The 22,017-nt window shown below is 40.1% G+C and overlaps 1 protein-coding gene across 1 annotated transcript in view; it reads right to left on the minus strand.

The window, feature by feature from the left end:
- The window catches only part of LRMDA (leucine rich melanocyte differentiation associated), a 1,077,594-nt gene that overhangs the window by 898,119 nt on the left and 157,458 nt on the right, over nucleotides 1-22,017 (minus strand). The window lies entirely within an intron of this gene.

Consider the following 22,017-nt stretch of genomic DNA (forward strand, 5'->3'; position numbering starts at 1 on the left):
TTGTAGTCTTTGATACCTAATTTAAATTACTGTATCAATTTGGAAACTACAAAATCAATTTTCCATAAAATATCATTTGGGCTTCACTAACCCAAACTGGCCTCCTTCCTAATTAGATAGAATTCATGGGGTTTTATTGTAATGCACTGCCAAATCAAATATAAACAACTTGAAACTTTGTGCTATTTTGGATTATCATACCATCCCTTCCCTCTATTAGCAGGGATGACCAGAGGTTGCTAATACAATAAATATTTAATGGATGGCAACACTGTCCCTTGCCCTCAGAAACAGAGATGCAGACACAAACATAACTTCAGATTTATTTGTAACCCTGCTCTCTGCCCTCTCTCTTGCTTGTGGCAAATAGTGAATTTTCCCAGCACAAAGAGAAATGTCAATCGACTCATTCAAACAAAAGGTAAACAAAAAGGAAATAAGAAGGGGAAAAAAAGAGAAAAAAAAGACTGCAGCAGCTTTGGGGGAAGCTGTCTCTGTGCCAAGAGATCATCACCTCCTCTAAACATTCCCAGTCCCCATAACATTTGAAATCCAAAGAACACTGGTAATCCAGGACCTCAGGTCAGGCACAGAAAGTCTGAACTACCACAAGCTTACAGGGAGAGGCCCAGAGCAAGCCCTCTACACTTAACAAGAAGCTAGGAGTCAGTGAGAAAATGGAACTTCAGTTGTAAAAATAGTAATTCTTTTTCTTTTCTGGTTTTAATACCTTCAGTACACCATTGTTTTAAAGGTACTTCAGGAGTTCCGTATTTTCTTTCTGCTTCTCAATCAATGGAGAGGGAATTAAAGCACATTGTAAGAGAGTGGGCCTCACCTTCTCACACGCTTAACACAGACATATGCATGCATGATCATGCACACATGGGGCCTCAGTTTTGTTTTGTTTAAGAGAAGAAGTCACCAGAAGTGAAATCTTTCTACCTCATTTTTTCAAAAACTGGGGTTATTTGGAAGGAGAATAAGACTGGGAAGAGAGCACTTAATTACCACCACACCATCTTTCTCCTTAAACTATTCACATAATGATCAAAAACCTGAACATTCAAGCCAAAGAGATTCAGCTTTCTGTCCCACCTTCACTCCATCCTCTTGTGTGACCTTGGAAGGTTAACTTATTTCTGTGAACTCTGTTCCTTCATCTTTAAAATACAGATAATTATTTTTATACCAATTGCTACTGCTCCATCATCATCATCTCAGCAGAGGGGGCTACAATGTGTCCACAAAGAATACTTTAGGACAAGGGCCCTGGCTGTCAGCCTCAAATCAGATCAAAGTGCCCCACCAGTGACCTCTCCAAGTACTTAACCTGTTCCCTTTCTTGTCATCCCACTGCTGAGGAAGAAAATGATTAGTTATGCCACGGTATGAAAACTTTCTGGGTGCTATTCTCTTTGTGGAAAACATGGAAAACTTTGGAGCATACCCAAATGAAGAACAGGATGAGTCTTCTGAGAACAAAACTGGAGTCTGCTGTAAACTCAGTGTGGGACAGACTGTCTTCTACAGGGGAACAGCTACCATCAGCTGAGCTATGTGTCATCTAACCAACGACAGGAACACCATCAGGAAGAAAGGGCTCTCTGAAGAAGACACTCATACCCAAATTCAGAGAAATGGTGGTCAGGACTGAGAATTCAAGCATTTTCATACCCAGTCCCAGGACTTTTCCACTACACAGAATTTAGTCATATTAAATGTATAGTATTCCCAGTTTGTTTCTGTTACTCCTAAGCAAGTTATCCTCAATGAATTTCTTCTTTTCTATTCAATATCACAAATTTCTGTAAGTAACCTATCTTGTTGCAGTTCCCAGGACTCATTTTCAAGGACACACTTCAAGATGGTTGCTGGGAACTCTAACTCGATCCAAAAAGGCAGTGGTAAGGATTAACTGGGAGATGGAAGAATTGCTACCAGTGGACATGGGCATTGACAAACTGAATTTCTGTGTCCTAATGAGTCTGAAAAGCAATGGTAGCCTCACACTAATATTCCCAGAATTTCATGTCTTCCCCTATACTTTACCCCAAAGAAGCTCAATATTTCTACTGTAACAGATAATCTGTATTATTTCTTCTTGACTCTCTGAAACCCTCAAATTAAATTGGAACCTTTTCTAAGAACCAAAATTTGTCTTGAATGTCTCTTCTTGGCAATGGACTTATAAAATACAAATAAGAAAACAAACAAAAAAAGAATGGTTAACTGCTTGAACTTTAAGACTGAAAAGGGACACTGGGGGTCATAATCCAAATGTTCATTTAGAAGTCAATGACTTCCTCATCACTGCACTGTACAGAAGAAAATGAGAACCCAAGTCTCCTAGATCAAAAGTCATTGCTCTTCACCTATCATATTACATTGCTTAGAATTCCAACTATTTATAGCTGGAGTTCCAATAGCCCAGCTGATATGTATCAAAAATCTTTGGCTGTCATTACCAATTCAGTAGAGGTAACATAGTATTTATGCATATAAGACAATAACCTAAGAATCAATAAAACAAAATTATGCCTTAATTAAAAAAAAATAAACTTGAGCATGTCACTGATTGCCTCCTTGGTCAGGCAAAATTCTCTAAGTGGGTTTGAAGGAACTCAATCTCAGGGGCTTAATCTGAGATCCCAAGGATTATAATGAGGGTGACCCAAGAATCTCTAAAACTAAAACTTTTATGTTAATGTACATTCTCCAGGCCAAGTGGCCATAGTTTCAGCAGATTCTTAAATATTTCACCTTAAAATTTTAGAAATCACTCTCCTAATACAACTATTCCCTCTTTTTCTCTTTCTAAAATTTCAATGCCTTATGCTTCTTGTGAATTTCACAATATCCCCTAACCTCAATTCTCCTAAAAGTACTTTCTATGATATTTAGAACTAGTTCAATAATGCTTTTGCAGATTTTTAAAAACACTCAGACCTCTATCATAAATTTTCAAGTTCTGGCTAGTAATTACTAGCAAAGTGTCTTGGTGGTCCTGGGTAATGCCCTTCACCAGAATGGACAGAATTCTTTTTAAAAGTACATTTTTATGATTCAAGATGGAGGCAGAGTAGGTGGAAGCCAAACTCACCTCCTCCCAGGACCAAACTGGAATTAGAACTAAATTATAGAACAATCATTCTTAATAACCAACTGAAAACTAGCTGAAGAGAAGCCTTATAACCAAGGATTTAGAGAAGAAGCCACATCTAGACTGGTAGGAAAGTCAAAGAACATGAAAAGTGTTGGCCCATTTCCATGGATGGCAGCTGAGGTTCCAGAAGGGTATCTCGGCTGCACATTGAGGGAGGGCAGGTTTTCCCCTTGAGAAGTATGGGGTCTAAACCCAAGTCAGGTTCTCCAGCCCAGAGCACCAGAGTTAGGAGAAGGCACCAACATAGCACCTGGCTGTGAAAAGAAGCAGGGTTTCTATCCACCAGGGAGAAATAACTAGAGACTCAGGCACCTCCTAAGGTGCCAAGGCACAAAATTTCATTTGTAGCCACTCACCCTAGATTCTGGTGGAGGGAGGATAGAGTGAACTAGAGCCATGTGAGGAAAGCCTGAGGTTTATGGCTCTAGGGAGAGAACTGAAGGGTCAGTTGCCAGGATCCCTGTGGTGAGTCATTTTCCTACCACAGATGCCATATTTCTTGGGTGGAGCACTCCCCTCCCTACAGTATCAGCTTCAGGGGAAGAAACAGCCCCACCCTAGGGACTCCCTCTCACCCTAGCCTGTGAAGATGATGCCCTTCTGAGTACAGCCATAGGCTTTTTCAGTGACTGAACCTAATATGCAGCCAGAAGATAGAGGCAAGTAGAGGTGTATTTCAGGGTGCTTTGGGACTTTTGCTGACCTTCTCCCAGACCCAGTGCTGGTGGAAGCTGCCCTGGGGTGTGGCCTGGTCCTTCCCACATGCACACAGACTCAGCAGAGGCAGCCACAAACTATGGATCACTGATAGCTCCAAACAGGTAGCCCAGGGCCAGTCTCAGGAAGTGTCTGTCATTGGCCTGTACCAGAGTCCCTCCCAAGAGGCCCAGAACCAACACACCCCATGGCCACCATGGGAGAAAAATAAGGCAGGATCTAACAAACTTCACAAGCAGCGTATTCAAAGGCAGGTCTTAGCAGGTGCCAACACTGCTGAGGAGAATTCCACTTTATGTGGTCAGTACCTGCCTAACAGCTCATAAGCCATGGTGGGATTGAGCCTCACAGAGCCAGCCTAAAGACTGATTGACACACTAACAAGCCCATAGCAATCACGACTCCATTACAACATGAAAGCCCACATAACACGCACAAGAGACATTCGTGAAGCACCTAGCTCAGGTGATCAAGGACACTGTACCATGAGATCCCACAGGACACCTACTATATAAGGTCACCCTACCAAGACTGGGAGTCATGGCAGATCCACCTAATACACAAAATCAAACACAAAGAGGCAACCAAAATGGGGAGGCAAATGAAAGGCCCCAACTGAAAGAACCAGTGAAATCTCCAGGAAAAAGAGCTAAACAAAAAGGAAGCAAGCAATTTATCACATATAGAGTTCAAAGTAATGGTTATAAGGATGCCCAAGAACATGAAAAAGGAAACAGAACCATAAAAAAGGACCAGTCAAAAATGAACATTACAATATCTGAAATGAAGAATACGCTAGAAGGAATAAACAGTATATTGGGTGAAGCAGAGGATTAAATCAGTGATTTGGAAGACAAGGTAGGAAAAAAACACTAAATCAAAGCAGAAAAAAAAATTTTTTAAAGGATATTTTGAGATCGTTGGGACAACATAAAGTATAACAACATCCACATCATAGGGGTACAAGAAGGAGAAGAAAGCAAAGGATCAAGAACAAATTGGAAGAAATAATAATTGAAAACTTCTCTAATCTGCTAAAGAAAAAAGACACACAAGTACAGGAAACACAGAGAATCCCAAACAAGACAGACACAAAGGGCCCAAACCAAGACACATCATAATTTATCTGGCAAATATTAAAGACAAAGAGAGAACCTTAAAGCCACAAAAAAAAGGCAGTTAGTTACCTACAAGGGAGCTCCCGTAAGACTATCAGTTAATTTCTCAACAGAAACATTTCAGGCCAGAAAGGACTGGTATGAAATATTTAAAGTGATGAAAAGCAAGGACCTACAACCAAGACTACCAAACAAGGCTATCATTCAAAATTGAAGGAGAAATAAAGAGCTTCCTAGACAACAACAACAACAACAACAACAACAAAACTAAAGGAGTTTGTTACCACGAAGCCAGTATCACAAGAAATGTTGAAGGGCCTGCTTTAAGAAAAAGAAGAAAAAGAAAACAAAAACAAAAACAAAACAGAGGACCATAGTTAAAAGAATAAAATGACAATAAATACATACTTATCAATAATCACTTAAAGTGCAAATGGCTTAAATGCTCCAATCAAAAGACATGGAGCAGCTGAATGGATAAGAAAACAAGGACCAAATATATGGTCCAAGAGACTCACCTCAGACTGAAAGATACACACAGACTGAAAGTAAAGATATGGAGTAGCGATACTTATGTCTGACTAAACAGACTTTAAAACCAAGGCCAAGGTAAGAGTCAAAGAAGGACACTACATAATAATAAAGAACAATTGAAAAAGAGAATATTACCCTTGTAAACATTTATGCACTCAAAATAGGAGTACCTAGATATCTAAACAAATCTTGATAGACATAAATGGAGAGATTGACAGTAATATGATATTCATAGTAGGGGATTTTAACACCCCATCAGCATCAATGGATAGATCCTCCAGGCAGAAAATCGACAAGGAAATGGTGGCCTGAAGTAATACTCTACATCAGATGGTTTTAATTCATATCTTCAGAGCATTTCACCCCAAAATAGCAGAATATATTCTTTTCAGGTGCACATGAAACATTTTCTAGGATAGACCACATGTTAGGACACAAAATAAGTCTCAATAAATTTAAGAAGATTGAAATCATATAAAGAATCTTCTCTGACCACATCATATGAAACTAGAAATCAATCATAAGAAAAAAAAAACTAAAAAACATGGAGACAAAATGACAGGTAACTAAACAACAAATGGGTTGCCAATGAGGTCAAGGAAGAAATCAAATGATACCTGGAAACAAATGAAAATGAGAACACAACAACTCAAAGTTTTTGGGACACAGGGAAAGCAGTCCTATAAGGGAAATTCATAGCATTACAAAACTATCCCCCAAAAAAAGAAAAACAAGAAAAATCTCAAATAAACAATCTAACTTTACACTTGAAGGAACTTGAAAAACAACAACAAACAAAGCCAAAAGTGAGTAGAAGGAAGGAAATAACAAAAATCTGAACAGAAATAAATGAGATAGAGTCTGAAAAATACAAAAGATTGCCTGGGCTGGTATAGCCCAGTGGATTGAGTGCTGGCCTGTGATCCAAAGTGTCACCAGTTTGATTCCCAGTCAGGGCACATGCCTAGGTTGTGGGCCAGGTCCCCAGTGTGGGGCACACAAGAGGCAACCACACATTGATGTTTCTCTCCCTCTGTTTCTCCCTCCCTTTCCCTCTGTCGGAAAATAAATAAATACAATCTTTTAAAAATCAATGAAACAAACAGCTGGTTCTCTGAAAAGATAAAAAAGGTTAACAAACTGTCAACCAGACTTATCAAGAGAAAAAGACAGAGGATCCAAACAAATAACATCAGAAATGAAAAGGAGAAATAACAATTGATACCAAAGAAATACAAAGGGTTGTAAGAAAACATTATGAACAACTATATGCCAACAAATTGCATGATCTGGACAAAATGGATCAATTCCTATAAATAATCTTACAAAACTGAAATAGGAAGAATCAGAAAATCTAAATAGACAGATCACAACTAGTGAAATTGAAACAATAATCAAAAAACTCCAGACAAATAAAAGTCCTGAACTGGATGGCTTCACAGGTGAATTTTACCAAATATTCAAAGAACTAACACCTATCCTTCTCAAACTATTACAAAATATTCAAGAGGAGAGAAGACTTTCAAGTTCTTTTTACAAGGCCTGCATTATCCTAATTAAAAAACCAGGAAAAAAAAAAACACTACAAGAAAGAAAATTACAGGCCAATATCCCTGATGAGCACAGATGCTAATATTCTCAACCAAATATTGGCAAAATGAATCCAGTAATACATTGAAAAGATCACACACCATGGTCAGGTGGGATTTATTCTGAGGATACAAGGTTGATCCAGTATCTGAAAATCAATAAACATGATACACCATGTAAATGAAATGAAGGATAAAAACCACATAATTGCATCAAAAGATGCAGAAAAAGCATTTGATAAAATCCAATACCCATTTATGATAAAATCTCTCAGCAAAGAGTGAATAGAGGGAACATACCTCAACATATTAAGGGCCATGTATGACAAAACCACAGCCAACATCACTCAATGGCCAAAAACTACAATAATTTCCCTTAAAATCAGGAACAAGACAGAGATGAACACTTTCATCACTCTTACTCAACATTGTACTCAAAGTACCAGCAAAGCAACCAGACAAAAAGAAGAAATAAGGGCACCCAAGTTGGAAAAGAAGTAAAACTCATTATTTGCAGATAGCATAATACTGTTTATAGAGAACACTAAAGATTCCACCAAAAATCTACTAGAACTGATCAATGAATTCAGTGAAGTAGCAAGATACAAAATAAATATCCAGAAATCTGTTGCACTGTTATACCACTAATGAACTATCAGAAAGGGAAACTAAGAAAGCAATCCCATTTACAATCACTTCAAGAAGACTAAAATACCTAGCAATAAATTTAAGAGAGGATGTAAAAGACCTGCACTCAGAAATGTATAAGACACTGAAGAAATTGAAGAAGATACAAGTAAGTAGAAGCATATACCATGTTCACAGATAAGAAGAATTAACATCATTAAAATGTCCATACTGCACAAAGCAATCTATTGCTTCAATGCAATTCCTATCAAGATACAAATGGTGTATTTTGGAGACCTAAAACAAATATTCCAAAAATGTACATGGAACCACAAAAAGACTGTGAATAGCAACAGCAATCTTGAGAAAGAACAAAGATGGAGGAATCACGCTACCTGATACCAAACTATACTACAAAGCCATAGTAATCAAAACACTATGGTGCTGGCATAAAAACAAACATATAGATCAATGGAACTGAATAAAGAACCCAGAAATAAACCTATGCCTTTCCAGTCAATTAACATTTGACAAAGGAAATAAAAATATACAATAAAGATATCTATTCAATAAATGGTGTTGGGACTATTAGATACATGTGAAAAAATGAAGCTAGACCACCTTCTAACATCATACACAAAAATAAATTCAAAATGAATTAAAGATTTAAATGTTAGGCTCCAAAACCATTACAGTTCTAGAAGAAAACATAGGACATAAAATTTCGAACATTTCTCATAGCAATATTATTTTTTCTGATAGATCTCCTTGGGCAAGGGAAACAAAAGAAAAAAATAAATAAATGAGGCTACATCAAACTAAAAAGTTTTTGGAGAGGAGGGGAAGATGGTGGAGGAGTGAATGGGAGTCACGCTGACCTCCTCCCAAGACCAAACTGGAATTGCGACTAAATAGTGGAGTAATCACCTGGAAAACAATGGAACGATAGTGGGAGAGGAGCCTTGGAGCCGCAGACAGTGGATTCGACTCTCACACATCCCAACGGGTAAGAAGTGCGGCGGAGGCTCGAGAGGGTGGGCTGGGTGCCCATGGGCACTGGCACCAGAGGGACATTGAAACGGCCAGTGAGCTTCCCCCGAGAAGAACAGGGTCTGAATCAAAAACAGGGAACCCTAAACTACAGCAGCTAAAATCAAGAAAATAGACAAAATGCACCCCGAAAAGCTTAGGGGTGCTCTCTGCCAGAGACAGGTGGCTGGGGATGCAAAGAGACATTTAAAGAGCCAACGCAAAAATTGCAGTGGCAGCCACCCTCCTTGATCTCTTGGCAGAGGCGGCAGCAGGGTGGGCTGGTGCCTGGGAAAAAACTGGTGAGGAAAACTTTGTGAAGAGAACTGACATGGCGGACGGTGGAGCCCAGGTGATAACACACCTCCCACTCTGCAGCTCCCATCTCGCTCAGGCAAAAGGGAATCAATTAACCTGCCTTTTGTGCGCTCCGCACACAGCTTGTGCATGTGAGCTGGGGGGCTGAGTGCAGACTGGCTGGGAGAGCCTTGAGGAAAGACTGGAGACAGAGGCGTTGGGGAAAGAAGGGGAGGAGGAACCGGGGAGCCCCGACTCCCTCTCTGATCAGTAGTCTCCATTGTGGGCTGGAAAGGCGGGCCCCCAAAGAGGCAGAAGCAGGGGCGCATGAACCAGACTGCCCGCGACTGAAACGCAGTCTGCACAGGGGGTGGATCCTTGGCGGAAGGGGTCACAGAACTGCCCAGAGACCCCCGAGGAAAGACTAGAAATGGAGGCGTTGGGGAAAGAACGGGAGGAGGAACCCGGGAGTCCCGACTCCTTCTCCTTGCCTAGTCTCCATTGTGCGGGAAGAGGCCACACCCGAAAGAGCCAAAAGCTGAAAAGCACACATAGACACTCCAAAACTACCCAGTGCAGGCGCACACTTGCACCGAGTGACCGGCGAGGGTTGGCGAGCGTGTGTGTGACCCGCGCAGGCTGGCGAACACTTGCACTGGCCGGCAATACCTCCCACAGATTGGCACAGATATGGCCTGCAAGGGAGTGCTCAGAGCGGCAAGGGCAGGCGTAAATTGACCCGCCCAGCCCGCGATTGCAGAGCGGCTCACAAAATTAGTAGATCCCCCGCCGATGGGGTCACAGAGCTGCCCAGAGTCCCTGGAGGAGAGACTGGAGACAGGATTAACCAGAGAGTCCTGGAGCTGACTTCCTCCCATTTCCGTAGTCCCCATTTGACGAGGGCAAGCAACGCACCCAAAGAGCCAAAAGTGGGGAAAACACGCAATAGAAGACCCTAAACGCGGGGAGCTCACCGGCCAGGGGGGAGAGAGGAGTACGCGAGGTCCCGAAAAAGCCCCCTGGTCTGGGGCAAGCACGTGAGAGCCCAGACAGGCGGAGGATCCTGCCGGCCCGGGAGCGCGATCAAGGAGCTGGCGTGAGAGTGCAGAGCGATCCCAAAAAATAGTCCAGCCCTGACCAAAGGGGTCACAGAGCTGCCCTAAGCAGGAGTCAGACACAGACAGTAGACTCCTGGAAGGCTCAAACGAACAACGCAAGGTCATATAGGGTCAACAACTGCCATCATTACAGGCAGGCCCAGAAAGAAAAGTAAAGGGATAAATAAATAAATAAATAAATAAATAAATAAATAAATAAATAAAAAGACCCACCTACAACCATAGAAGTTTAATCCACAAAGTCAGGAAATCTAGATGGCCCAATTGAAACAGAAGCAAAAATAAATTAAAAAATAAGTAAATTACTTAACAGACTCTCACAAAACTGGGAAGAAAAAGTTCCCCCCAAATGAGTGGGAAAGGGAACTCCCCACAGAGACAGCTAAATGAAATAGAGGCAAGGGAACTATCAGATATTGACTTCAAAACAATGGTTCTAAGGAAGCTCAATGAGCTTAGCCAGCTCAAAGATAACTATGAGAAACTGCAGAGAAACTATCAAGATCTTACAGCAAACTATATCAGCCTGGAAAAGGACATAGAAACTATCAAGAAGACACAAGAGGATATGAAGAATACCATTTCTGAATTGAAGAACACAGTAGAAGGAATCCAAAGCAGGCTGGATGAAGCTGAGGATCGAATCAGTGAGATGGAGGATAAGGTAGAAAGAAGCTCCCAGAAAGAACAAGAAATGGAAAAATGACTCAAAAAGAATGAAGAGGCATTTAGGGAAATTCAGGACAACCTGAAACGCAATAATATCCGTATAATAGGGATACCAGAAGGAGAAGAAGAGGAGCAAGGGATAGAGAACCTCCTTGAAAAAGTTATGACGGAAAATTTCCCTAATTTGAGGAGAGAAAGGCTCTCATGGATCCAGGAGGCACAGAGGACCCCCACTCAAGAGGGACTCAAAGAGGTCCACTCCAAGACACATCATCATTAAAATGGCAAATGTCAAAGGCAAAGAGAGAATCCTCAAGGCAGCAAGGGAGAAGGAGAAAGTAACAAACAAGGGGGCCCCGATATGCCTAGGAGCTGACTTCTCAACAGAAACACTACAAGCCAGAAGGGAATGGCAACAAATATTCCAAGCCATGAAAAGCAAGGGCCTACAGCCAAGGCTGCTCTACCCAGCAAAGCTCTAAATTAAAATAGAAGGGGAAATACGGAGTTTCCCAGACAAGAGAAGGCTAAAAGAATACATCTCTACCAAACCAGCACTCCAAGATATGCTAAGGGGACTGGTTTAAGCAGATGAAGGAAAAGAATGAGACAGAGAGGAACACAGGTACAAAGAGAAAAGATGAGTAAGTTTCTATCAGTAATATCTCTCAATGTGAATGGACTAAATGCCCCAATCAAAACACACAGGGTAGCTAAATGGATAAGAAACCATGACCCACACATATGCTGCCTACAAGAGACCCACCTCAGAGCAAGAGACCTACACAGAGTGAAAGTTAAGGGATGGAAAAAAATATTCCAAGCAAATGGGCAAGAGAAAAAGGCCGGGGTTGCCATACTTGTATGAGACAAAGTAGATTTCAAAACAAAGTCCATAAGAAGAGACCCAAAGGGGCACTTTATAATACTTAAAGGAAGAATCTATCAAGAAGACATAAATATTGTAAACTTATATGCTCCCAATATAGGAGCCCCCAAGTTTATAAGGAAATTGTTGGATGATTTCAAAAAAGATACAGACAGCAACACACTGATAGTAGGGGTATTCAACATCCCACTGTCAAAAATGGACAGATCTTCCAAACAAAACATTAATAAACATATTGTGGCGCTGAATGACACACTGAATCAAAGAGACTTAACTGACATATATAGAACCTTACATCCCAAAGAAGAAAAATACACATTCTTTTCAAATGCTCATGGCAGTTTTTCAAAGATAGACCACATGATAGGGCACAAAGCAAACCTCAGCAAATTCAGGAAAATTGAAATAATACCAAACTTTTCTCGGACCACAAGGGCTTGAAACTGGAAATCAACCTCAAAGAAAAACTTCAAAAACTTGCAAACTCATGGAGACTGAACAGTACACTATTAAACAAAGAATGGGTCAAGAATGAGATAAGAGAAGAAATCAAAAAATTTCTGGAAACAGATGAAAATGAACAGACAACAGTCCAAAACCTATGGGACACAGCAAAGGCTGTCCTGAGAGGGAAGTTCATAGCAATATAGGCTTACCCAAAAAAGATAGAAACATTTCAAATAAAAGACCTAACACTACAACTTCAAGAACTGGAGAAAACAACAACAAATAAATCCCAGAGCAAGTAGAAGGAAGGAAATAATCAAGATCAGAGCAGAACTGAATGACATAGAGACGAAAAGAACAATTCAGAGGATCAACCAATCCAGAAGCTGGCTCTTTGAAAAGATAAATAAAATTGACAAGCCTTTAAGCCGACTCATCAAGAAAAAAAGGAAGAGGACCCAAATTAATAATATCAGAAACGTAAGAGGAGAAATAACAGCTGATACCACAGAAATACAAAGGATTGTCAGAAACTACTATGAACAATTATATGCCAAGAAATTTGAAAATTTTGATCAAATGGACAAATTTTTAGAGAAGTATAATCTTCCAACACTGAAGGAGGAAAAAACAGAAAGCTTGAACAGACCGATAACAGCTGGGGAAATTGAAGCAGTCATCAAGAAAGTCCCGGCACACAAAAACCCAGGGCTGGACAGTTTCCCAGGAGAATTATACAAAACATTTAAGGAAGAGCTAACGCCTGTCCTTCTCAGACTATTCCAAAAAGTCCAAGAGGAGGGAAGACTCCCAGACTCTTTCTATGAGGCCAGCATCACCCTGATCCCAAAACCAGATAAAGACCCTACAAAGAAAGAAAACTACAGGCCAATTTCAATGATGAACATAGATGCTAAAATCCTCAACAAAATATTGGCAAACCGCATCCAGCAATACATTAAAAAGATTATCCACCACGATCAAGTGAGATTCATCCCAGGCATGCAGGGATGGTTCAATATACGCAAATCAGTAAACATGATACATCACATACATAAAAGAAAAGACAAAAAACACATGATCATCTCGATAGACGCAGAAAAAGCATTCGATAAGGTACAGCACCCATTTATGATCAAAACACTCAGCAAAATGGGAATAAATGGGGCATTCCTCAACATAATAAAGGCCATATATGAAAAACCTACAGCCAATATTGTACTCAACAGGCAAAAACTGAAAGCTTTCCCACTATGATCGGGAACAAGACAAGGATGTCCGCTCTCTCCGCTTCTTTTCAACCTCGTATTGGAAGTCCTAGCCACAGCGGTCAGACAAGAGAAAGAGATAAAAGGCATCCTTTTATACAGAGATAGGAAAGGAGGAAGTAAAGCTATCATTGTTTGCAGATGACATGATAGTGTACATAGAGAACCCTGTAGACTCTACCAAAAAACTCCTCAACCTAATAAGTGAATTTGGCAAAACAGAAGGATACAAAGTCAATATTCAGAAATCAAAGGCATTTTTGTACACCAGCAATGCAATAGAAGAGGAAGAAATCAGAAAAAAAATACCATTTGATACAGCAAGAAGAAAAATAAAGTACCTAGGAATAAATTTAACAAAGACGTAAAAGACCTGTACGCAGAAAACTATACAACATTGAAAAAAGAAATTAAGGAAGACACAAATAAATGGAAGCATATACCGTGCTCATGGATTGGAAGAATTAATATCATCAAAATGTCCATACTACCCAAAGCAATTTATAGATTCAACGCAATCTCTATTAAGATAGCAATGATGTATTTCACAGAAATAGAACAGACATTTCAAAAATTTATATGGCACCATAAACGACCCCGAATAGCCACAGCAATTTTGAGAAAGGAAAACAAAGTAGGAGGGATCACAATACCGGACATCAAACTCTACTACAAAGCCACTATACTCAAAACAATCTGGTACTGGCACAAGAACAGACCCATAGACCAGTGGAACAGAATAGAAAGCCCAGAAATAAGCCCAGGTCTCTATGGGCATCTAATATTTGACAAAGGGGGCAAAAGCATAAAATGGGGCAATAATAGCCTCTTCAACAAATGGTGTTGGGAGAGCTGGACGGCTACATGCAAAAAATTGGAATTGGATCATCAGCTGACACCATACACAAAAAAAAACTCAAGATGAATAAAAGACTTAAATATAAGTCGCAACACCATAAAAGTCCTAGAGGAGAACATTGGCAGGAACCTCTCAGATATCCCACGCAGCAATTTTTTCACTGATGTCTCCCAAAGCAAGGGACATAAAGGAAAGAATAAAAAAGTGGGACCTCATCAAAATAGGAAGCTTCTGCACGGCTAAAGAAAACATCAGCAAAATGAAAAGAGAGCCAGTCGTATGGGAAAATATATTCGCTAATGATACATCAGATAGAGGTTTGATCTCCAAAATATATAAAGAACTCACTCGACTCCACTCTAAGAAGACGAACGATCCAATCAAAAAATGGGCAAAGACCTGGGCAGTAGCTTTTCCAGGGAGGAGATACAGAGGGCCCAGAGGCATTTGAAAGGATGCTTGGCATCACTAGCCATCAGAGAAATGCAGATCAAAACCACCATGAGGTACCACCTCACACCGGTCAGAATGGCCATCATAAACAGATCCACAAACAACAGGTGCTGGCGAGGCTGTGGAGAAAAGGGAACCTTAGTCCACTGTTGGTGGGAATGCAGACTGGTGCAGTCACTGTGGAAAGCAGTGTGGAATTTCCTCAAAAAGCTGAAAATGGAACTGCCTTTTGATCCAGTGATTCCCCTGCTGGGACTATACCCTAAGAATCCCAAAACGCCAACACAAAAGAACCTATGCACCCCAATGTTCATAGCAGCACAATTTACAATAACCAAGTGTTGGAAGCAACCTAAATGCCCATCAGTAGATGACTGGATCAAAAAATCATGGTACATATACACAATGGAATACTATGCAGCAGAAAGAAAAAAAGAACTACTAAATTTCGCAACAGCATGGATGGAACTGGAGAGCGTTATGCTAAGCGAAATAAGCCAGGGGGCGAAAGACAAATACCATATGATCTCACCTATAAGTGGAACCTAACCAACAATACAAAGATGCAAGGAAAATAAGACCAGCAACACTGAAAGGAAAAGAAATCAACAGAGACAAGAGGGAAGGAGGGAGCGGGGGCAGGGAAAAGGAAGGGAAGGGGAAAGTCAAGGAACATATAGCAAGGACTCATGGACAAAACCAAAGGGGAAGAGCGGAGGGAGGGAGGGAGGGAAGGAGGGAGGGGGCAAGGGAAAGTGGTGGGGAGTAGGCAGAGACAAATGTATTTGAAAAAAATAAATTAAAAAAAAAAGTTTTTGCACAGGAAAGGAAACTATCAACAAATTGAAAAGCAAACTCACTGAATAGGAGAACATATTTGCCAATACATTTGACAAGGGTTTAATATCCAAAATATATTAAGAATTTATAAAACTCAACACCCAAAAAAAAGAAAGAACAGAAAACCATCCAATTAAAAAATGGGTGAAGGACCTGAATGGACACTTCTCCAAAAAAGGATATACAGATGGCAAATAGATACATGAAAAGATACTCAACATCACTAATCATCAGAGAAATGCGAGTGAAAACCACAATGAGATAACCTTACACCTGTCAGAATGGCTATCATCAATAAATCAACAAACAACAAATGCTGGAGAGGATGTGGAGAAAGGGGAACAGTTTTGCACTGTTGGTGGGGATGCAGATTGGTTCAGCAACTGTGGAACGCAGTATGGAGATACTTCAAAAAATTAAAAATGAACTGCCTTATGCCCCAAAGATTCTACTTCTGGGAATTTATCCAAAGAAACTTGAAACACTAATTTGAAAGAATATGCACCTCTATGTTCATTGCAGCATTACTTTTCAATGGCCAAGATTAGGAAGCAACCCATGTGTCTATCAGTAGATGAGTTGATAAAAAAAGTTGTAGTACATTTATACAATGGAATACTACTCAATCATTAAAAAAGGAAATTTTACCCTTTGAGACAGCATGGATGGATGTGGAGAGTATTATGCTAAGTGACATAAGCCAGTCATAAAAGATAAGTACCACATGATTTCACTCATATATGGAATTTAATGAACAAAGTAAACTAACAAGCAAAATAGAGACAGACTCACAGATGGAGAACAGGATGGCAGCTGTCAGAGAGGTGGACTGGAGGGGCTGGGTGGGTGTGTGGAGGGATTCAGCAAAAGACAAAAAGAGAAAGAACTCATGGACATGGACAACAGAGTGGTGATTGCAGTGGGGAGGGAGGATAGGGAGGTGCAACAGGGTATTCACATACAAATGGTGATGGATGGAGACCTGACTTGGGGTGGTGAACACACAACACAGTGTAGATAATGTGTTGTAGAATTGCGCACCTGAAACCTTCATAATTTTGTTAAGCAGTGTCACCCCAATAAATTCAATAAAAAGGAAAAAATAAAATAATATAAATTCTTTAAAAAATCTAATAGTTAAAGAAATCTGCTTTTAAAAAGTATACTCTTAATAATAAAACACCCTAAACTTGATTCAATTTAAAAGAGAAGCCCCAAATATGAAATTTTCATGATTTTCGTTCTTTACCTGAAATCTCCTTTATGAAATACTGACTTTTTAAAAACTTTAAGGTCAGTCTGCCTATATCCAGAATTGTAAGATCCTGAAATATATAAGCCATTGCTATTAAGCACCAAGATATAAGTAGAAAGCTGGGTTACTATATAGTTGAAACCTAACTGTCCATCATAAATACCTCCAATACATTTGAAATAGCAGGGTGGACAGGTTCTCTCACACTGAGGGTCATTTATGAAGCGATCAAAGTCTGTGGTGGGAAAAAAAAACGTATAAAGAGGGACAGGGCTTTATAGAATGAATAACTTTTCTCATTCTCAATATTTCTTATATTCTTTTACAACAAATTGCTTAGCTCTTGAAAACAGACTCATAAAAGAACTGAAATATATTTTTCTATCCTGAATCTAAACTTTTTTTAATAGATAAAGTTGTAATGACCCTTTCCAAGCAATACGAGCCAACACTTCAAAAATTTCCATTGTTTCAAAGACACGAATTACTCTGTGCATCTATATCTATCAACTGAATGAGAAAGGAAAACACACGAAAGTCATTTGAAAGTCACATCTCCTAGGAGTTATGCTTGGAAGCTGGAAAAGCCCAGTAATCCCTGTACCCTAGATAAATAGTTTTCCAAACGACTAGGGGACCAACAAGGAAGCAGAGCCAAGTACTTGAATGTTATAAAAGAGACTCCGTATTAGAGGTTGGGGAAAGAATCGAACATGCAGCTCCTTTATGGCCAATGTCTCTGTGACACAACCCTACCTTGAGTGGAAAGGATTCAACACAAAACAGTATCTTCAAGCAATTTATACACAATTCAAATGTAATTTCTCCAAGATCAGAAAATCTGAAGTTCACTTAGTCCATAAAAAAGGTTTTTATCCCTTTTTTTATAACAAATAAAATATAGAGAAAAGAAGTCGCTTGTTGGTCACTGAGGATCAAAATCCCTCCTCCAAAAACCTCAAGTCACAAGTGACAATACTGTACATCATTTGGAACATTTGGGGATTATTTTGCTCCTCCTAATAAGAAACTTACAGGATGCACGTTGAAAAGTATCTTAGGAGATCTACTCAATTCTTCCATTAGCAGCAAACACATGGCATATGATTTGACTTAGCAGTGTGTTACTTAAACCAGGGTTTAAGGAAACTAATAATTGTTCAATAGGGTTATTATCAACCACAGAAGACAGTGTTCTGGAACAGTTGAGAAATCACATAGAGATGGAAGACATGACTTGGGGTGGTGAACGCATAATACAACATACAGATGATGTATTATAGAATTGTACAACTGAAACCCATATAATTTTATTAACCAATGTCACCCCCAATAAATTCAACAAAAAAGAACAAATTACTTTTTAAAAAATCACTATTACAGTATTTTTTAATCAGTCATGGTACATTATATTTATTTGATATTTATTCTCATTAAAAATGGCTCACTGACTTACACTAAAAAAAAAAGAAATCACAGAGCATTTTTCTCATGAGAAAATAAGCGTTTGCAGTGGAGTAAATCAATTTCCCTAAGAAAGTCAAAATTCATACTTTCATGGAGGAAGAAGATAGTATGGCATGTTCTAGAAAAGCTCTAGGTCAAATCCTACCTTTGCCTATTGACCCTGTACAAATTACTTAATCTAAGGCTCAGTCTCATCATTTGTAAACTAATAATGATAATAATACCTAATTCATAGGGTTGTTGAGATGGCTAAATGAGATAATGCATGCAAACCACTAAATATAGTATCTAGCACACAATAAGCACTCAATAAATGTTAGTTTAGCTATTGTTATTATATTTTTAATTACCAAAATCAAGGAATGGAAAGCACTACCCTAATATTTCTTTCCTTAATTTTACATGTTACTCTTTTCTTTTGCCTAAAAATTCCTTTCTTTGTTCTTTTTTTTTTTTTTTTCTAAAGGCCCGAAGGCCCACCCTCTTCCCCCCTGCCCCCAGGGGAGGCAAGTATTAGAGCCATGCAGAACATTTTGAGAGTGTCCATTATTCCCATCAGTTTCTCAGGAACTGGATCGTTTTGAACACTTTCATTCTCTCTTTACATTTTCCATCCTTGTTCTCAAGGGGTCAAATTAACAAGGGAATCAGCATTCCTGTTCCCTAACTTTAAGAATAGGAGTCAGAATTCCCAGTCTAGAGATGTCCCTTTGAACAGCTGGGAGGCATCTCAAACCAACAGGCTAGAAAGAGCAGCCATTCATGGAACAAATAAGTGATTTGCATTTCCAAGGATGTGGGGAAACATATTAGTTATAATTAGCAAACATGCAGAGTCCCCGTGACAGCTTCACTTTACAAACCCTTGAATGTTTGACAAGAAAAGGTCATGTTTTGTAAAATCCTCAAAAGGTCATTCAATAACAAATCACATGAATGAAATCGCAAGGGTTCAGGGAGGTTAACAGAAACACCACAGGCAGTAAAGTGCGTTTTCAAGGTAAACAAGGAAAGAGGGAAAGCAGCCTTCCCTCAGCTCTGGAAGGGGAGAAATAGAAGCAATCTCTAATTTACCAAACACTATAATTTCAAGACATTTTCTCTGTACTTGGTGGTTTAACACTGAATGTTATTTCTCATGTTCAGCTCACTTGGAGGATTATCAGATAACAGCCCAGCAACATTTCAACAGTTCTTCAAAAAGTCTAGGCTGACCTTAGCACCAAGGCTTTTTTTTAATATATTTTATTTAATAAATCTCATGAGTGGATTCCTCTTAAAACAAATAGGTGGTTGCATATATGTGGCATGCACACACACCCACACCCACACACCACCATGGAAGGACCCCATGTAGCATCCACCACATACACACCCCCAAATCTGGAAACTTTAGCTCCAGAAGCCTTTTCTTCTGGCACTTTGACCTGTTCATGACCTCTTTCTTCCCAGGTCTATTTTCTTCTTCAAAAAGAGCCAGCCCCACATTTCTCAAGTCAGGAATAACAAAGGCTTGTTTATATAGGATAATTTAGCTACAGATCAGTGGGGAGGCAAAGGAGGATGATGCCTCTGATCCACAAGTTGAAGGCACAATTCAGATGTGCAGAGCCCACAGGTTTAAGGGGGGGTTCCTTAGTGCCAGTGCCACTGGGCTAGCGTCCTTTCAGAAAGCACAGCCAAGGCACGAGGGGGCGGGGAGGGTGGTTGGCATGCACAGGGAAAGGCAGGGTATCCTCTAGGCTGCCTCAGACTTGGGCACGCCTTTCACACGTAGGGTATTGGGTGTTAAGATTAAGAATGCCAGGCAAAGAACATGCTAGAGCCTGAGAGGCCAAGCAAACATGTTGCACAGACCCCAGACTTCCTAGAAAGAAGTGCCACTCATCAGAGCTCTTGGAAAAAGATGTAGCATTTTAAGGAAGAAGTGCAAGACAAGGAGTTGGCAGACCTAGTAGTGCCTGGCTTGCTTGGTGACCTTGAACAGATTCATTTGACTTTTCTGGGCCCCATTTTTCCCATTTGTAAATCGGGTTAACAGTTCTTCTAACTTACTTCCAAAGCTAATGTGAGGATAAAACAAAATAAAAACTAACTAGAGAAAGGCATGTGTTACTTTACACCATCAAGGACTCTCATCACCACTCATTTCTACATCCTACTCCAGCTTCAAAAACAACCACTGAGAAACCACTCTCTAGAGTCCTGCTCTGTCCACTGTCATAGCCATGTGTGGCTATTTAAATCTAAGTTTTAATTAAAAATTATTTAAAATTTAAAATTCAGTTCCTAAGTCACAGTAGACACATTTCAAGTGCTCAATAGCTACACATGACTAGTGGCTTCCATATTGAACAGTACAGATACAGAAGATTTCCATCACTGCAGAAAATTCTATTGGACAGCACACTTAGACCTACCTGTTTTAGACAGAGGACAGACATGCCAAGTTTTCCCTGCTACTACCCCACCCTCTCCATGGACATCCCACTTTATCTCGGCCTCCTACATTCCATAGTCACCCTAAGACTATCCTCCAGACACAGCCCTGACTGATGGTTCAAGCATGTACCTCTCACTTCTACGTTTACTTGCCAACCCAGAAGCCCCACCAGTTTGGTGAATGTTTGATCAGAATGACGGTCAGAAACAGGACACCTCACTTTGTCTTCCTTGCCAACTATTTTAGCTTATTTGCCACGAGTACAGGGTATAATTAATATCACACAGCAGCCAGCATTGTCATTTTTCAAATCATTTCCCTGGAAATGTTCTACACCTCTTAATGGCCCTGCTAATGCTGTAGCTGTCATGTTTTGGACAGCTGCACTTTTACAAGACAAACTCGGCAGCGCCAGGAGCCTCTCTGCAGACTTTTTAGCTCAGAGGCTCAGAGGCTGTGAATGCCAGTGGTAATGACTAGATGGAAATCTTTGATTAATTTTTTTACCTCTTGGTGCTGACTGCTTCTCAAGTGTCACCTTCCCAGTTTCCATCCCCAGCCACCTCATCCCTTCACGCCCTCTCCCCTTGCCACCCACCCCCACCTCCTCTCTTCTACGCCACCTGATGGACAGGGGATGAGTGAAAGAGGCTAGAGTCATACAACTGATTAAAGCCAGGACACTCTGCCCAGAGGTGCAAAGGCTTAAACATCAGGATGGAAGCCAGGCTTCCTTGCTAAATGCCCACACACTGGAAAAGCAGGGCCCTTCATGCCCATTTAATTTTGTTTCAGAAATATGCTCACCCCTCCCTGATAACTTCTAGCAAACCACCCAAATCTTTCAACATACTAGGTATGTATGAGAAGGAATTGGAGAGAAAAGGACAATGAGAAGAGAGTTACATTTGAAGGGGCCCAGAGCCATAAACAAAGCAAGCAAGGACAATCTGAGCCACACACCAAGTATTCACTAAGGGACTTGAATGAAGATACTTTTAAACCAGAGTATTTTAGGTAGTAACAGAGTTTTGCTACTCCTTTTGATTGGTGATTTTTTTCTTTAAATAAATTCCATTTAAAGTAAAGGACATTGTTTGAATTGCATGTCATAGTTAATTCTGCCCAGAAAATAGAACGACACTGCCCAACCCTGTCCAGAAAAGTCCTCTCTGCTGAGAGGCCTTCTGTCTTAAGGGGAGCTAAAGTGAGATCTATAGGAAAAGCGAGCT

Source organism: Pteronotus mesoamericanus, unplaced genomic scaffold, assembly GCF_021234165.1.
Source record: "Pteronotus mesoamericanus isolate MK-2021 breed Mesoamerican mustached bat unplaced genomic scaffold, CSHL_Meso_final contig_24, whole genome shotgun sequence".
NCBI classification, from domain to species: Eukaryota; Metazoa; Chordata; class Mammalia; order Chiroptera; family Mormoopidae; genus Pteronotus; species Pteronotus mesoamericanus.